The 19,331-nt window shown below is 41.7% G+C and overlaps 1 protein-coding gene across 1 annotated transcript in view; it reads left to right on the top strand.

Moving 5' to 3' along the window:
- NRXN3 (neurexin 3) overlaps nt 1-19,331 on the top strand; it is a 1,004,771-nt gene that overhangs the window by 34,541 nt on the left and 950,899 nt on the right. The gene's annotated exons all lie outside the window — the stretch shown is intronic.

The following is a 19,331-nucleotide window of genomic DNA, read 5'->3' as shown; positions in this document are numbered from 1 at the left end:
TCAGTGCTAGGGGATCTGCCCCTCCCATGGTGGGGGGAAGTGAGTGAACAGCTGTGTGCTGTTTAGCTGCCTGATGGGTTAAACTGCAGCACCTGCCTAGGAAAATACTTGAGATCTGAATCCACTGTCGAGTTCTAAGGGCTGAATGAATGTAAGTAGAATTTTGGGTTTTCTGTTGATGTTTTATCATTTTTATCTTGCCTTGTGATCCATGAATTTTAAGGCCATTATGATGATCTACTCCAATTGCCTGTGTAATGGAAGCTGTACGACCTACAGCATATACTCATATATAGTGAAGCTGTTTTGGAGAGTTAAAACATTCTTGGGAACAGTACACTGGGGACAATTTCTCTCCCTTACCATCCTTCAGCTTTGTCTTAAATACTTTCTAATGTTTGTTGGCTCTTTGGACCTCAGACTGTGCTTTCTCATGGTTTTGTTAATGATATTTACTTTGGTCAGGGTAGGAACACAGGACTGCAAAGGACCTCCTGAGTCCTGTGGCATGCAGCTGTATATCTCTAAAGAAAATAATCCCCAGTAGTTTTTTGATGTCTGCTGCTTTTCTGTATCAATAGCCATTTCAGAAATTCAGCCTGCTGATTGTTAGAAATATTATTTTACTTCCCATTGTACACTTATAGCCAATTTGTGCACCTTTGTGCTGGTGCCAAGTACCAAGTTTGTGTGCAGATTCATGTGTTAGGTCATAGCACAGAACCCTCATGTTTTAAATGTCTGCACAAACTGTGTTAGCTCATCTGGTGTTTATGAAGAAGAAGGATCTCATTTTCATGGCATGAGTGGTGGATGTTGGCCCTTGGGGCAGTGGGGACTCAACTCCTGTTCTAGAGGTGTTGGTGGAATTTCCTCAGCCCTGTAGTTGTGGATAAACTGTGTACTTTGACACTGTTTCCTATATCTTTCTTCTGGAGAAACTGGCTGCTAATGTGTTGGGTGGGTGTTCTCTTCACTGAGTAAAACCTGTCTGGATGGCCAGGCCCAGATATTGGTGGTGAATTCAGCTTGTGATGAGCCACAAGGGGTGTTCCCCTGGGCTCAGTATTGGGGCCAGTTCTGTTTAATATCTTTACTGATGATCTGGATGAGGGGATTGAGTGCATCCTCAGTCAGTTTGTGGACGATAGCAAGTTGAGCAGAATGTGAATCTGCTGAAGGGCAGGAAAGCTCTACAGTGGGATGTGGACAGGCTTGATCAATCCATTGAGGCCAATGGCATGAGGTTCAACAAAGCCAAGTGCTGGGTCCAGCACTTGAGTCACAATAACCCCAGGCAGTGCTGCAGGCTGGGGACAGAGTGGCTGCACAGCAGAAAAGGACCTGGGGGTGCTGGTTGACAGCCACTGAATGTGAGCCAGCATGTGCCCGTGGCCAAGAAGGCCAACAGCATCCTAGTCTGTATCAGCAATAATGTGGCCACCAGGACTAGGGCAGAGATTGTCCCTCTGTACTCAGCACTGGTGAGGCCACACCACATATACCGTGTTCAGTTTTGGGCTGGTCATGACAGGAAAGACATTGAGCTGCTGGAGTGTGTCCAGGGAAGGGCAATGGAGCTGATGAAGGGTCTGGAGAGTAAGTTCTATGAGGAGCAGCTGAGGCAGCTGTGGTTGTTTAGTCTGGAGAAAAGGAGGCTCAAGGGAGACCTTTTCACTCTACAACTTCCTGAAAGGAGGTCATAGAGAGGTGGGGGTTGGTCTCTTCTCCCCAGAAGTGAGAAGATGAGAGGAAATGGCCTTACTTGCACGAGGGGAGGTTTAGATTGGATATTAGAAAGAAGTTCTTTACTAAAAGGGTTGTCAAGTGCTGAAACAGGCTGCCCAGGGAAGTGGTTGAGTGACCATTCCTGGAGGAATTTATAAGACATGTAGATGTGGCACTTGGGGACATGGTTTAATGGTGGACTAGGCAGTGCTGGATCAATAGTTCAACTCTGTGATCTTGGAGGTCTTTTCCAACCTAAACAATTCTATAGTTCTCTGATTCTATAATTGTTATAGGTTTAGCCAGGTGGGCCTAAATTAGGCTTTAAAGTTCAGATTAGGCCTGAAATTGTCAGCTGACTTGAGCTGGACTGAGCTTGCTAACAGCTGACTTCTTCCAGCCAATAATATTGTATTCCATACCATATTGCATCATCTCAAAAGGGGTAAGAGCTGGTGTGTGGGTGTGGCTTGGGCAGTTGCTTCACAGCTGTGGTCCCAGCAAGACACTCTGCTGTCCCAGGAGGGATGGGGAGGCCCAAGCCCAGAGCACCAGCTTACCATCATGTTATCTGAGGGAAGTAAAATGTTTGTTCTTAGCTTTTCTCTCTGCTTAAGTCTGTCTCTGAAGAACCAACTTCTCTAAAATAATTTGTAGTTAGAATGGTAGAATTTGTGTTTACTGGGAAGTGGGAAGTTATTTCTTGTTATATATGTAACTTGTGTAAGTGTGTGTTATATTGTAGTATCCTCTTAATTTTCTCCTTTCTGTATAAATACAAGTAGTTAGTTTCAGCATAAACCTGACTTTGGAAGTTTTTTTTTTCTCTCTCCCTCTTCTTTTCCCCTTAGCTGGTTGGGAGGAGGAACCCTTTTCACCCTGTCCTAGACAGTTGGCAATTTGCCAGCTCAACCCAGGACAGATAATCCTATTGTGTTTTCATACCACCTAATAGTGTGATAATATAACAGAGAATTTAAGTACCCGAAATTTGGAAATTGAGAGTTTCTGTTCCAATAATGCCAATAAAATATCTTCTCTATGTGATGTATTCAAGCCACAATTGTGATAAAATCCTCAGGAAAACACAAAATCTTAAATATATACTTGGGGCTAAATCATAGTTTAATGGGAACTGGATGTTCATAATCTGTGAATTTTACTTTATTAAATACTCAGTAAATACATTTTCACTGTATGTGGCACAATTGTAAAAGAAAGGGTCCACAAGGAAAAAAAAATGTTATTTATAACATGCTGTGGTTGCATTTCTTGGTTCTGTGTTTAGTGATTTCCTTGTCTGCATTTGAAACTTTGATGAATGAAGAGTTGCCAGGACATTATATTATGAGTCTCACCCCTCAGCAAATGCTGCATATTGTCTTTTATCCTAAGGAGAGGAAGAGGGCCTTTTATAGTAGAGGGTTTTCCATTTGAGTAGATAAAGGTATATAACAGGATCAAATGGTCAGAAGCTGAAATAGATGAATTTAGACTAGAAATAAGGTACCTGTTTTTAACAACTATGATCATTAGGCCCTGAAAAAAATATTCTAGGAGTTATGAAGTCTCCATTAATAGAAATCTTTAAGACAGGATTAGATTTTTTTTACCCGGCTTCAAACAGAAATTAATTCAGGGAAGTTCTCAGACTAGATGACCCCCAGGGATGGTTTCTGGCTTTTTAATTCCTGAATCCTCCATGAGTCATTTTCCAGTCTTGGTTATACAAAAAGATGGTCTTGTTCTTTGGCAGAAATAGAAAAGTGTTTCCTTCACATGATCCTGGTATGATGTCAGGAATCACAAAAGTTTTGTGTCTTGTGTTCCTAATCTATAAAATTGATGTACATTTTTCCTTAGGTGGGTGTCAATAATTGGGATCCTTCTGTACAGAGAAGCTTGGGATCTGTACAGCTGTTTCCACATGTGTCATGCTGGGTATTTTTTTTCCTTGGGTATTTGCAGGTGGTGTTTGGAGACACCTGTCTCTGGTGTTGAATAGAAACAAATCATCTACCAGAATGTGGTAGGGCAGAGGAAGGTTGGATTACGGCATCTTTTGACTGCCCACATTTCTGGCATGTGTATGTAGAGCAAAGTGAGAGGATGAACCTGTCTGAAACAACTGCTCTTCAGTGCTGACTTTATCTGCAAAGACCTGTGTTCAGCAATGGCAGACTGACCACAAACAGAAATGCGAGGGGAAAAAAGAATCCTTCTGTTTCTGGGTGTATTGATTCAAGATTCTTAATTGCCAGTTCTTCACTGGTCCATTGTATCTAGGAGTATAATGGAAGTCAGGGATTGAAGTAGTGCAAATGCTGGAAGTGATAGGACAATAAATAGGCCTGAAAGCTATCAATAATTTCTTTGACAAGTGCTTGAAATCTTCTTCACCCTTTCCCTGTCTCTGGGAAGATGGCATGGTCCCTTAAAATGTGTGCACATGGAATTCATGATCATTGAGTCTTCTGACATGGGCAGTGAAGAACTTCCACTAGAACATAGTAGGGCAGGGCTAGTTTGCATTTCTGTCACATCACCAACATTTGATTCTCTCACTTTTTCCTGCCTGCTGTATGTGTGAGGGAAGTTCTTGGTCCCGTTTGGCCCTGGGGTTGCCGATCCCAGCTGCATACTGCACAGCATGCTTAGCTTGCCACAGTGCACCATCAGCTTTTCAGGAGCTAATTGGATAAACTCTACTCTAGAGCCCATTGAACTTGCCTGTAACGACGCTTAATTAAAGTGCAGAAAGTTTGAAGAGATAGCAAGTTAAGGCTTAATGCAATAACGAAATGGCACTATTCTACCATCTGCTTCCTTCAAGATGTTAATTGCTTCCACATATTTGTTTGTTTTAATTAGGAAAGAACCTTGATTAAAATGGAATGAGAAGGAGTAAGGGTAGAGGAATGAAATGCTGGAAGGAGAGGAAGATGGGAGTGCAGGAGAGTGAGAAAGGAATAGAAGATGAACGTTTGACCATGCTGCTGAGTGCTGATCAGCAACTGTAAAATAGCCAACTAGGAATAAGTATTTTGGCACTCGTGGACACAGCTTGGCCAAGCAGCATAGTGTTGTGTCACTGAGACAGTCATAAAAGATGAAGGGAACAAGTGAGAAAAGAAAAAGCATTTTCCATGGAGCAGTCTGTGTTATAACTGCTTCTTGCCCACTGCAGAATTTTTCCTGATTGTGCATTGTGACTGCAGTACTTTGTTTTTGCAGCCATGAATACTAACCCCCATGAAAGGAAAAGGTAACCAGGTTTCTCCCATGCTTACTTCTTTTTTTCCTTTCACTTGAACTACCATCTGTCTGCATTAAGCTCATCTTGGAAATACTTTAGTTTCTTACGAGCAGCTCCAGATAAAAGCACTTTCTAATGATTGATAACCGTGTCTCCTTGAAGACTAATGTCAGCAGTTTTCTGAATAGGTGACCGATAAAAGAAAACTTAAAAAATAATTAAAAGCCACACTCCCCTGTATTCTAAGTAGGCATTGGCTGAAACTTCAGGGATAGAGGGTGAGAAAACTTTTAATTTGATTCATCTGACTCACCATTGTCTTTCCTTTTTTTGTTTCTTTCTCTCCATGTCTCTTTTTTTCCCCTTTCTTTTCCTCTTTTTTTACCCTCTTGAGAGTGAAGTCTGATTTCCCAAGCAAGTATAAATGTAATTAAAGTCAAACACAGCTCTTAAGAAAGAGAATCAACTAATTTCTTTTCGGGGCCGTTGGTATTGTGAACATATTTTGATAATGGGAAAGCACCAACCCAGGAGCATGAAAAGGGGATATTGTAGTTACTGAAATATTAAAATGTTTAATAGCATGATGAATAAAAATGATTGTTTTACAGGAGACTCTAGGCCTTGTATAAATCTGTTCTCAACATTTCTTCCCCACCTTGCTCTCTGACAGAGGCTGTAGCTTTGACATACCCAAATCAACTGTTCCAAAGACTCAATTTTTTAATATGCCACTTAGGATTTTTTAAAAATCACTTTCACTAGTAGAAAGTAGTTCCATTTCCCTTTGGCAAGTTTGAGAAAGCTTGTGGTCAAAGAAAAATCTTGAATTAACTTAATCTCTTACCTGAACGTAGGAAAAAAAAATCCCCAAACAAAAGTCCTCACCTGGTCACCTTGAATAGATTGGTGAATGTTTTCTTTAATGACTGTGGAAAATGTGTACTGAAACAGTAATTATACAATATGTATGGACAAATATTTTGTAGCTGGGAGGGTTAGTACAGGGATGGGAGCATGGCTTTTCACTTATGGATCTCTGGTTCAAAATCAAGTGCTTTAGTTTTGTCCTTAAAACACAGTGTAATTGTTCCCTTGGGGCAGGACAGGAGATTCACTGGATCAATTCTAATCACATTGCTTAGTGTTATGCACTTGAACATCTCCAAGATGTAAGCTGTATAAGAACTAGAGTAGATTCCAGGTTAGGAAGAACTTACTGCATACTCAATTGAGTGGTATGCTATCTTTTTTTTTTTTTTGACATCTCCCATTTCTAAATTAATTTGGTTTCTTTTTGAATTATGGACCCCATCAGTTTCCCAGCTCAATATAATACAGCTTCTGGCTCCATGCAGTTCTGGTCAACCCATCAAGGAGTGTGGAAAATTCACATTTTTTCCCTTTCCTTTTCTTTTTTTCTTTTTCTTCCCCCCTCCCCAGCAGTGCTGCTTAAATAGCTTTTCTGACTTTATTGCTATTACCTACCTAAATAGCAAATATTCTGCTGAACACTACTATTGCCTTCCTCCTCTGCTCAATCATGCCCTCCTGCCTCTATGGCACTGTCTATAATATAAACTATATTATATGATGATAATATAAACTACATTATATATAAACTGTATATGATATAAACAGTCTATAGACTTTATTTTCATTGTCACGAAACAGCCTGCAGTTTTCTGGTTTAGAATCAACTAGTTGTGTAGTGAATGGCAAGTGTAGTTTGGTACGGGTGTAATCTTAGTCTTTCCCACTAGTCAAAAAAAGCTATTGGGAATAGATATTTTAGGAGATATAGTTTGAATGCCTCTAATTCTGCTGCCCTGGATGAGCAGTGTTTGGCACAGTGAAGCTGTACAGGATTCTCATGGGACACACCTGAGAGAAAGCCAAGAGTGAGCTGTTGTCCAAGACAACAGACCAGCTCAGTGCTGCAGAGTAACTGTATCCTTCTATAGACATGTATTTTTTAACAGGCAACTACTTTTAGCCTGTATTTGTGAGGTATTCAGAAGACCACAGTGGACTCACAGGTTTTTCTTATCCTTTACTCATTTAATTCTGTAGGAAATCCTACATTAGAGGTTCTGTAAAGGAGTTTACAGTATTATATGTCTTCCCTTTCCTGTAAACTGCAGAGACACTTTTACTTTTTCCAGTAGTACACATTGCACATGTTTAAAAATCAGCTGCTCTGAAAGCAATTTTCCTTTTTTCTTTCCTTTTTTTTTAAGCAATGTTCATATTTAAGTGCATCTAAAACCTAGTATTTTTTCATAACACTGACTTAAATATACAGATTTGTAGTTTCCTCCCTTTATACAGATCTTAATTACATACATGGAGGGACTTTCTCCTGTTAGATGCATGTCTTTTTACCTTGCCTTTATTTTTGGCTTTTAAGAGCCCCAGAAAAGTGGAGGAACATGCAGGCATCTATGAAGCGAGCTTAAATAGTTTTACCTCACTGATCCGTAGCGCTGGGCAATGCTGCATACAAGAAGTCTGCCTGACTTCACGGCTTTCCCTTTCTCTGAGCCTCTCAGGTCGTTTAGATGACCACTGGTCAAAAATGAAGTTAAATGCATCCACCTTTCCCCCACATAGTTGACTGCCTATTTTTGGAATCTTGGAGACAAATTCTTCTGAAGGGAGTATTTTGGGGAAAAGGGGCTACATTTCTCCTGATTGAGCCATACATAAACTGTGGGTCGTGATTCTCATTTAAAACACAGAACAGCCAGTGTACAGATTCACTTGATTTGTATTTAAATGGGGAAGGTGAGTGCCCCAGTTTCAGATGTATCACGGGAGGCAGGTGTCACATAGCTGGGCATGGCAGTCCCCAGGGAGATGCAGACCATGTCAGCTCTCTGTGACTGTGCTGTTGTGCTCTGAAAAACCTGTGTGTTGCAGGTGGAGTGAGAGGGCAGCTGGAAGTGGGTCAGGAGTTGAGGCATATGAAGGCTTCCCTACTCCCCACCACTGCCTCTGCCTTTCTCCCGGCCTGATGGGTGAACCTGTGCTTCTTTGGGATGAGCCATCAGGAGTAATGAAAGAAACTCGGCTGTTTTATAGATGGATCTTCCCTTGCTCAATTTGAGAGTTGACTATTAATGTCATAAAGGAAAATAGGTTGCTCTTATGTTAATATATCTTTTGAGTGGTTTGAGCACATTACAATCACTAATTAAACTTTACAATGTGGCTGCTGTAGTCTTGCTATATGCCCTGAAAGACCACTTTGTCTATGGCCATATAAACAGGTCATGAGCCTCCTTATTTGGCTCATGCATGTTCTCTGATTGCTAGAACATGAAGCTTATTGCATGAATCTTACTACTGAGCAGCAAAATATTGTCCATCAATAACTAGGTGCTACAGATAAAATGAGTTAAATTAGCATGTGATGAAGTTACATGGAGGAGAGGTTTGGCCTCGAATCTGGCAACTGGCAGGTTGCAGGAACCATCTGTTGCCTATGGTACCAAGTAATTATTTTCATTAGTTACTTCTGAATCTCAGTTACTCAACACAATTTGGAAACAGAAATTCTGCCAGGTTATTATGAGCACTTCAGGTATCTTCCTTGTAAGTGTTGATTAGAAAAGCTTTACCCTCTGTTTCACCCAGATTTATTTTTGTCCTCTTGACAGGTGTGGGGTGGGAGACTAGAGTGCTCAGTCTACCCAGGAATGAGTGCTCACTAGTGAAGTTTTTTCCCCACCCATATGTTTTAGCTAGATCCTAGGCAGAGTGTCTCCTTAATTGTAGAAAGGAGTGTTACTGGTTTTTCTTGTTTGCCTTACGGATGGACAGAAGAAAAATTGTTGTTGCTCCTGGTGAGGGGGTTTGTGCTGTTTAATTTAGGAACTGGGGCTAATTGTGCAGAATTTCTAATTGGCTTCCAGTTTGCCACCAGCTAGCTAAAGATGCATGTGGAACAAGGCAGATGAAAAATGGTGCCAAAGAGGAGTGAGACCCATCACTGCCTCTTCACCGATCTCTAGAGCTATGCAGAACTTCAGACACATGCTGAGCTGAGTGCAGGGCTTCGTAGGAAGGGGGAAAAGTGGGTGCTATTACCAAGAACTGCTCATAATGTTTTTGTCAAAATAATGGCTTTTCAGAATGTGAAAACAATGTTAGCAGAAAGGATGTATTATTCAGAATGTTCAGATTTTTTTGTTGAGAGGGAGGGAAATACATTTAAAATTGATTTGAAATGAAAAGTTATGCAGTTGCTAGGAATGGAGCTATTTATATACTAGTCTCAGTTTTCCTGATTTTTCTTTTCTATAATGCTTTCCCAGAAGAAATAAAAATAAAGTGCACATAATGACTGGAAGTTACTATATCCAAAGCCAGGTAAGTTAGAATGTTTAATTTTTAAATTAAAAATAGAAAATTCAATTAAAGCACCTCAGTACAATAAATGTTCTTTTCATTTTCACTGGTGACTTTAATAACAAACAATTATCCCTTGTCAGCTCTGTTGCCAACCATACAGAGATTTGTATTTAGTATGGCAAAGCACAAAATATGTCCCATGCAGATTTGGAGTACAGTACAGAGATATCCCCTGAGCCACTATCACATCTGTAAACTGAGAGATTCTGGCCCGTGGAGCTACAGGAATTCAAGTATTTTCTTTGTGCTCTCCTTTTTTCTTTCCTATTTTTAAAATATGTGAGTTTGAATCCTGACTTGAACAAGTTGAGTTGGGATTTTGAATTCGCAGGCCAGTCACTCAGAATGTCAATTGTCTTCCAGGGCACTGCACTGTGAGTCCCAAGGCTGGAAGCTCTTTAAAATACCATCTGACTTTTAAAGGAATATTTGCAGGAGAATATATATCTTTTATGTCTTTCTACATCTACCAAATGTGATTGATTTATCCATATGTAGCAACTAATGTTTAAATAAAGAGACATGTCTTCTTCAATGGTGTTAAAATGCTCCATTGGAAAATCTGAAATAATTTCTAAAGGCATTAATTTCCTTCATGCTGTTACTTACCCTTTCTTCCCCCCTGAGCTCACGTGAGGTATTTATTAAGCTGGCAGAAAGTCTTTGCTTCCTGGGTCCGTGGCCATGACACACTTCGGCATTTGGGGTTTTAGTACAGGGAGAGAATAGAAGAGTGCTGTGCGGTGCCCCTAGGCTGTTTCTCAGCTGTCGAAGGGTTATTCTGTTGCACTATTTCCTTGTGGTTTTATCCAGGTTCATTTTAAAAGGTGTCAAGCAACTGTGCTCTTCCCCCACCTTCCTGTGGTCATGCCCAAGTGCTTCTGACAGCTCGGGTCTGTCCAGCCTCTGGACTTCTTGTTTTAGCTCATATCTGCTGCTTTGTCATCCTGTGTATATTCTTTTTAAACTTTGCTACCTGTGCACACTCCCTGCCTTTTTGGCTTCTTGTGTTTTGCTTACTCCAGAAAATGTCATTACCTCATCATTAAGTGGTCCCACTGAAATAAGCATAGCAATCCTTTATACTTGAATTATGTAATATCCTTTTATTTTGCTCATCTTAATGTTTGTTTCTACATTTCAGAGCATCAAGTTTCTGAGGAACTAGAGAGAAAACTAGAGAGAACTTTTAGGGCAAAATAGCGTGAAGCACAAAAATACAATCTAAGAAGACGTAGATGAATTAAAAAATAGTATGAAAACCCTGTCTGTCCTGTGTGTAACTTGTCCCACTTCCTGGGCTCTTGGGCTCACAGGGCTCTTAAGCCTATAATTATCTGATCAACATGCTTCCTTTCAAAACATATTTTGCCAAAAGTACTGTATGTCTGCTTTGAGGGTCCCTAGGGCTCAGGAGCCTAGGTGGCCTTTACCAGAGCTGTTTCAGTCCTTAGCTGTGAGGCCACTGCTTTGGCAGAGTGACAGGTTTGCTATTCCAGCCTTGCTTGCAGGCAGTCTGGGAGAGATGGAGGATTGCTTAGTGCACAGTGAGAGTCGCTGGCCAAGCTGAAGTGACTCCTTGCAAGTACAGTGTGCTTAGTGCATTTCTTACCTGTCCCTTAATTCCTGGTCAATGTAGAAACTGACCCCTGTCATGCAAAGCTGCAAGTAATTTCCTTGATCATCTGGAAAGTTTTCAGTGTCTTCAGCCATTTGATGTATTATCCTTTCCAGCCACTAACCCTTAAAGATTTTTGCAAGCAGTCTGTCTTGGCAGAGATTTCCACTTTCATTTCCCCAGCATTCTATAACAGAAAAACCTATCTGTGCATAATTTCTCACTATGTCCCCCCAGTTAGGCTTAGGTGGAAATGGGAAGGGGAATGGGGTGGAATGAATTTTGGCAGGAATTTTGTATATCAGAAGATGAAAACAGCAGATATCCAGAGGAATGCATTGATTTCCCATGGCAGGGGATTCCCAGTCTGCTGTTGTGTATACACCCATAAAGAGCAACATGTTTTTGGAGGTGGTGGTAAGGGAGAAATGTAGTTCAGAAAGCAAAGACCTAATCTTGCAGTGGCTGGAGACTTCTGGAGCACTTACCAGGATGCCAGTGTCTGCTCCTTGTGTTTGTCAGCATGTCACTGTGAGAGCTGTGTGACTATGGATCCCTTATGCTTCAGTTCCAATGTTTAACTGGGCTGCCTGAAAGGCATTTGTCCTGTAAACTGAACCTCAGCTGTTTAAGGAGCTTAGGAACTGATCTGAGAGTTGTTTGTGCTCTGGACAGCTTCTCACACCTGCTTGCTGGGTTTAGGTGTTTGTATTTGCTTTGTGGGTGGCTGAGTATAGATTTTGGCATGAGATTCTGAAGTTGCAATAAAACAGAGAGAGTGCTAACATGTTATATAGTGGGAAAATCCACTGTAAATTTCAAGATGTCCATGGGGCCTTTATTTCCTTTTTAAGTGGGTGGTGCTTATCTTCCTGTGAGCCAGCAGACTATAGAGAATGATCTAAATTAATTACTGGCCATAGTACTGACAGAGAAGTGTGGCCAGGTGCAATGTTCCCCTCTATACATGTTATGCTTTTAGTACAATAACAAAATTGAATGCATCTGCCTCCCCTCTTTGTAATATACTATCATAACATTTAAAAACATGTAAACTTCTCTGACTTAGTGGAAATCGGGTTCAGAATTGTAAAATATGTTGAACAAAGTGGAAATTGACTATAATCTGTAAGTGAAGGAAAAAAATGAGTTTAAACTGTGTCATTACTGTATCTTTCTAATAGTCCTTTTAAGCTTTTTTCCTCCTTTTTTTTTTCTTAAATAATTTCCCCACAGATGTCAGCTGGAATATAAAGGCGTTTTAGTGCTAGCTCAAGTACAGAAAATCACAATTATTAATCTGTACATGTGCAGTGCCTAGTAGCTCTGTTCTTGGGTGTGTTGTGCTAGATTCTGTCAGAGAGAAAAGAAAATGTTCTTGCTCATGAAGAAGTTAAAAATGCATATGAAAGGAAGGAGCAGGTGGATGGATAGACAGACAGCTAAGAAGAGCAAGATGTTATTGCTTGATGTGCCAGCCATTCGTTTTATTTTGTTGTTGCTTTTTGTGCTTTATACCTTTTCCTAAAGTTAAGTAACTGACAAAGCAGTACACCAGTGACTTTTTTTCCTCTTGTTTCAAAGTTGGGAGTCCCCCACACTTGAAATTTGTTTCTCCTCTGAGGGGTATCTAATACTAGCCTGCCTCTGCGGTATCAAATACATTTTGGAGGAAAAGTAAACCTGTTCTACATTGTTTGTCTTATGAAAATCTTGGAAGCAGCATCATTTTCAGGCACTGGTGACATGCTCAAATTTCTGTTTTCAGTTTTTCAGCACGTTTTTAAAAGACTTGATTTTTCTTTTAAGAAAAAGGCAATTTTTTGACACTGTGTATGTGTCAAATATAGGCTCTGGAAAAAGTTTTGCCTTGATAGTAATGCCGGCACTGTGAATTCACCAAATTCCCTGCTAACATCCCCTGCTGTGATATGTGCAGCTACTGACTTTGCATTTGCTGTATTAGGATCTGGTAGAATAAACAACACTGCAGGTCTGTCCAGGCTTCTTGGTGGCAGAAAGGAGAGGATGCGGCTACACAGACCGACCAACTACAGAAGGAGTAAAATGAATTACAATGATTCAGAGCTCTTGCAACTCTTGAATTTCAAAGTCTTTATAAAGTCACGTATTCTTTGTTCTCTTTTAAGGGTGGTGGAATCGAGGGAAGGCCAATGTTCCCAGTGCAGCTGCCATGGGAATTATAATAAAGGCTGTTGAGGTTTGCAGAAATCACTCTGCTGGTTAGTACCAGCTCAGAGATGGGGGAGTCTGGTTTCTCCTGCGTGGCAGTACAGAGCAATAACTGCTCAGCTGCTGCCAACGCTTCCTTTTAGCTAGTCCTTGTTAGTGGAGAGTTTGTGGTAATGGGAGTAATTAACACACTGGGAGTCATTTCTGTGTCCTGGAAGGGAACAGAAAGCCATCAGAGCAGCCCCAGACATGATTGCTCTGCAGGGTTATTTTCTCTCTCTCTTTCTTTCTTTTCCATTGTGCTTGGGTTTTGATTTTTGTCTTTGTGTTAAGAAAGCTGGAGAGCTGAAATGGTCTGTAAATTGCAGTCATGCTGAGCTTAGGCTAGGTAGGCTAGTTAAAGGTCACTCTCCTGGACTAGATGGCCTCCTCTTGTGGGGTAGGGAGAGTGTTTAAGTAGGGTTCAGAGGTCCCTTATGGCTTTTTTTAACCCTTTTTCTTCCAGTGCAGATTTGAAGAGCTCTTGTTCTGAGTTAAGTTTGTTTAAATAGGCCCAGGCAGTAAAAACATTGAAGGGTGATTATGATAAGAAGTTAACCCTTGCAGCAGTCAGATGACTTCCAGCCTGGTAGGTCTGATGTGAGGCTGTGCTGCCATAGTCCCATGCTGCTTGCTGAACTAAACACTTTACTCCTTTGCTCATATCCCTTCTGAGGCTGCTGGTGGCCTCTCAGCTGTCTATATTGCCAGTGCAGGTGAGCTCAGCTCCCCCATCGATATGTGCCTAGTTTGGGTGTTACACAGTATTTCTGGAGGTGAGCACCAAGGTTATACTTGCCCTAAGAACTGAGCCTTGCCCTCACTGAGTGAGAACTGAAAACGGGGAGAAGAAGGTCAATGGGCTTAAATTGATTGCAAATCATATGCCCAGGTACCAGGAAACCAACAAACCACCTGCCTAGAGATTGCAACTTGTGGTTTATGAATGTGCATGTGTATATCCTAATCCACTACAGGGAAGCAAAGACAAACTGATTCTACCTTTGTAGTCTAGGGGTTTATTTAGTTTCTTTTAAGAAGACACTCTTGAATTGCAACCCCAGACCCACATTTCTTGCTTGTTGCTTGATAAATGTTTTTTTGCTACTGCCTCCTAGGGAGCTCTATGCTGAATTTAGATAAGAAGTAAATAACTCTGAATCTACTTTCAAGAAGGAAAAGCTAACCCTACAAGATACATAAGTGGTGGGAAGAACCAGTGAACATAGGAGAATACATAATCTCCTTGGGCTTGGGGTGGGGCAAAGGCATATGTGGTTCTCACAGTGATGTTACAGACTGGTCTGAGTATTATATCCCTGGAAACCATCCAAAAGAGGTCACTAAGTGCTCTGTGTCAAACACCGTCCCTAATTTTAAGAAGCTGGCCTTCATGTGCACATCTCTCTACATCCAAGATAAAGCCCCAAATCTCACTTTTCTGTTTCTCTCCCTGTAGCCAATCAGCCAGTAAGGTAAGATACATCCCATGAAGTTCTGCCAACCTCAGCAGGACCTAGGTGTGTTCAGCTTTGTGCAAGGCAAAGCCTTCATTTTCAATTGCACTCCCAGCTTCTTCACTAAGCAGGGCCCATCTTACCTTACCCCTGACCCTGTTGAGCAGTGTAATGCCACCAAAGTCTCCCATGGTGAGAGAATAATAGCAGCTGTTTGCCTCTATCTTCATCCTAGATCTTTCAGCTCAGCTTCTCTGGCACCACCCAGAGTCCTCTCCATCCTAACAAGGGGATGCTCCAGTGTCCAGATCTATTGCTGAGATGCAAATGCTGCTAGAGGAATTAAATCTAAATTAATCCATTTTGTTTTCTCTAGTCTCTTGGATTTCACACCCTCCATGTCCCTTCTTGGTTCTCTGTAAACATCTCACTGTGTATCCTTGCTGAGGGTGCTGTGCGATGGGAGGATTTTGGTGTTCTTTTTTTTTCCTTTTCCACAGTGACAGTAGTAACTCACAGTTTTCATGTGTGCATTTTTCATTGTAAGGGTTATTTTTTTTGTTTTTCTTTCACCCTTTGTTTTTAGCCACAATTCAGCTGGGGATAGACCAGGCAGAAAGATTTCTGCATAAGAGATAGGAGGCTCTGGGGAGACCCAGACTCAAAGCATTAGCCAAAAGGAACCTGTTGTTCACTAGAGAACTGGATGAGTGAAGACAGACTGAATAAATACTATTAATTCCTCATTTCTCTGCTGCTGGCAAGCTTGACTTTTAAAATTCATTATTGATTGTGAATTTTACTGGATCATTTTGAGCAGTGTATGTCATAGAGCTGTAATAATCTGATTGCTGTTCTTTAGGACAATTGTGGGAATGCACATGGACACAGACCCAAATTAGGGTCCTGTTTACCACTTCCTAAAACTCCTCTGCTTCATTAGGGGCTGGGGAATAAAGGAAGCTATTGGATTTTGCTTGTTTTACAGTGAAGGCAAGGAAAAAAGTGAGTTCATGTGGGGTATTTATACAGGAGTCTTAGGAAACCAATGTATATTTTTCCTTCCACACAAAGCATGGCATAATGAGTAGTTCCAGTTGAGGAAAGGGCTGGCAAACCAGGGGATGGGGGTGGGGGCTGCATTGTAAACCTTCCCATCAATGTGTCAGTGGGATTTTGTCCAGCATCCTGAAGTGGAATAACAGGACTTAGGCTTGCATTGGGCTGCAGTGGCAGGGATTTGCAAGGGAAGCGAGCCTGTTTTTGACTTCATCTAACTCTCTTCTTCTTTCTGCACTAGAAATTGCTGAAAATTACACTTTCAAATACAAATAAGTCCATCCCCAAGCAATTAGCAGTGAGAGAGGGAGGTGGTGGAGGAAGGAGGGCAGGGACTGACAAACCCATCTCCTGCGACCTTTCTGTGCATTTGGGTAAATAAGCTGCAGAGCAGCACTTTGCCCAGCTTCTCACCCTCTTTCCTAAGCAGGTGTGTTAGGAGACGTTTGCAAAGATATTAACCCTGCGTACAGAGTGTGTCACTCAGTAATTATGGAAATTATTTGGCAATTAGATAATGTCACTCACTCTCCACATACAGCTGATAAGTAGTTGAGAGCCACTCCAAAGCAAGGGTGAGACACCCTCCGTGGGCTGCTGAGCAGGTGGCTCTGACCTGCCATTAACAGACTGCTGTCAAGTTTGGGAAAGTGTGCGGTGGTTGGATAGCACTTGTCCATGGCATGGTGCCTCCCTTCCCTGGCTGGGGAACTTGTGCAGCTCAATGAGTCCTGCGAGTGGGACATTTCAATAATGCAAGTGGGTGCGTTTCCTACAGTGTGTTTCGTGTGTGTGAGATGCTGAGCCGTCTGTTCAGTGTGAAGGTTCCTTGCTGTCACAGCTCTCAGGCAGGCCAGGGAGGTGGTGCAAGCTGCTGGAAGTGCAGTGGAGGTAACTTGCTTGCTGGTGTCCATCATGAAGTCTTTTTTTTTGCAAGATGTGATCATTCTGTGACAAAGTTTGAGATTTCCCAGGGATTCTATAGTTATTGTCCCAAACTGTAATGTATTGCTATGGTAGCAGTGTGCTGTATGAGGCTTCTAGGTGGTATTTATGCTAAAAATAAAATTGTGAGAGCAGAAAAATATTCATTCTCAGTGTGTCTTGGAGGATCATTGTGGCAATGGGTGAGGCACAGAACTGGTGTGTCAGGGTTTACTCTCCTGAGGTTGGGATTCAGATCCTGCCTGCTGCTATAAAGGGCACTGGGTCTTCTGAGTTGTTCTGAAAGACCCTGCTACTGCGTGGTGAGATTTGCTCTCACAGACTTTACTGTGTGAGACACAAAACTGGAATAATGAGAAGCGCTGTGAGTCAGGACTGACGCTTGCTGACAGAACTCTAGAGAAGCCACAGATGGCCCCAACCTGCTAGTGGCTGAGTGTGGGCAGCCTTCCCAAAATCTGAGCTGAAGTGTCTAAAAGGCAATGAAGCACCCAGCAGTGACACCTATATTTCATATTTTGTGTGTCATCATCCACTTCTGAAACAGCGCTGGCACTGCCTTCTTTCAAAACAGCTAGAAAGGGATTACCTTGGCTTCTCTCAATCAAAACAGATAGGGATTGCCTTGGCTACCCTCAGTCAACAATGCTATTACTATTTAACCATTTCTGTCTGGTTTCCCTTCATAACTGTGCCTTTTGTCCTCTCCTAATGAACCTGTATTGTTACAGAAATCTGTACCCAAAGGTAGCCTACTCTCTTTACTGTAGCTTTGAAATATCCCAAGGATTGAAGTGGCCCATGGAGACTGAGGTTTCTTTCTATGTATAACACAGGGTTTCAGCAGCCTGGGTTTGGGAGAGATTGGTAGGTTTTTGGAGAGGCGTTGGAAGTGTACATGGACATACAGCTCAGCTGTGGTTATCATCTATCATGTTGACACCTGCTGCTGTGATTTACAGCATCTTTCACTGGTTATCAAAGAGTTGGTCTTCTAAAAGAAGGAGAGAATTGTAGTAAGATTGAGGGCTGGTTTTGATGCCGGTGGTGCAATCCACCTTGCCCAGAGGAATCAAAAGCTCAGGTGAGAGCCCTGAAGCATTGGAATTTCTGTGGGTGGTTGGTGCCATGCTGGACTTGCCTCCCTTCTCAGCTCAGGCTGATCATAGAGCTGTCTGATGGAGCAGTGAACTTTGCTACAGTGGTAGTAAATGTTCCAGGGAACTGTGAACCTGTAAGCTGCTGGAAGCACATTGCTGGCTAATTTACAAACATTATGATATTCCTATTCCCATTTCATCAGTAATTCCAGGTTTGGGTCATCACTTTCTCCTTTACCTTTCTCTCTCTCTCTATTCTCCTTCTCCATAAATCAGGGGGTATTTTAGTGGATCCATTAGGAAGCATAGAGAAGAAAGGTAAATGGGGAAGAGCCACATGATTTCTTCTCCCAATTAATTTTTCAGGGCCCTCCAAAAACCCGGTGAACTGAACCAATGTCATAGTTATTGGGAAGACAAACAATTTGATCACTTGGGTCTGTGATTTTTTTTTTTTCATTTTACACCTCTCGTAACATCTCCTTTTTTCTCCTTCTATTCTCCCTACCAAGCTGTTAACAATTAAAAGGAATTATCTTCCCTTTGGTTTTGACTTGATTTTATATGTGTTTATAGCATTTTAGATAACACACTCCACTCAGGCAGCTGCAGGGAACAGGCCTAGTTTCCACTGGGCACTGAAAGCTCACATTTTTCTCTAACACGTGGATTTTCTTTTAATAGATCTCTTTTGCTTTCTAAGTGACTTGTTTTTTGTACTGGCTAAATTTATCAGACTGACAGACTTACAGCTTCTGCAGGTCCCTAAAGTGGGTGAGGCTGTGACTACGTGAACTCTCCCCTCCATTTTGTAGTGGTTCTCTTCCAGGTCAACCTCTGCCCTTACCAAACAGAAACTTTTCAGCACTGCCTGTTCCTGTGGGCCTTTTCCTTCAGAGCAAGATGGCAATGGGGTTGAAAGGCATCTGCTATGAGCAACAGCAGCCCCAGAGTCTCTTGTTGCCCACAGCATAAAGCATTTTTCCCAAGCAAATACAGCCTCACAAATTCCAGTTTGTGGAAGCTGTGTTCATGCTGTCTTCTGTGAGGCTGAAGGCCTTGATTCTCATCACCTCCTTTCCTGTTTTGTATCTATGCTAATGTTAGCCGTTCCCAGAGCTGTTCCTGTGCCCTACCTGTCTTTGTGAACAAACACCTCTGTTAATAGAAAATATACTTTCCCTTTAGGTAGACTTTTTAAAGAATGAGCCTAGCTTTGTGCTGTCTTTACTTGTCACTTAAAACATCCTCCTACACCAGGCATACAGTCTCCCACATGCAAATATGCAGAAGTGACTTAAATCCCAGTGTTAACAGATGTAACTCACTGAAGGCAGTTTAGAAGCCTTTGCTGTTAGGGGTGAATTTGGCCTTTTTGCCAAACCACTAGACCAGGGTAAGTGGTTAAGTGTTTATACAGTTCTTAGCATCTAAACTACAAGTTTGCTATAATCTAAGCTGCAGGTTGCCATATGTAATTTGCATAGCACATGTTTCCAGGTTGCAGAGGTCCCTGTTAG

Source organism: Pithys albifrons, chromosome 6, assembly GCF_047495875.1.
Source record: "Pithys albifrons albifrons isolate INPA30051 chromosome 6, PitAlb_v1, whole genome shotgun sequence".
NCBI classification, from domain to species: Eukaryota; Metazoa; Chordata; class Aves; order Passeriformes; family Thamnophilidae; genus Pithys; species Pithys albifrons.
The sequence above is the reverse complement of the archived record's forward strand: the minus strand, read 5'-3'. Positions and strand labels throughout refer to the sequence as shown.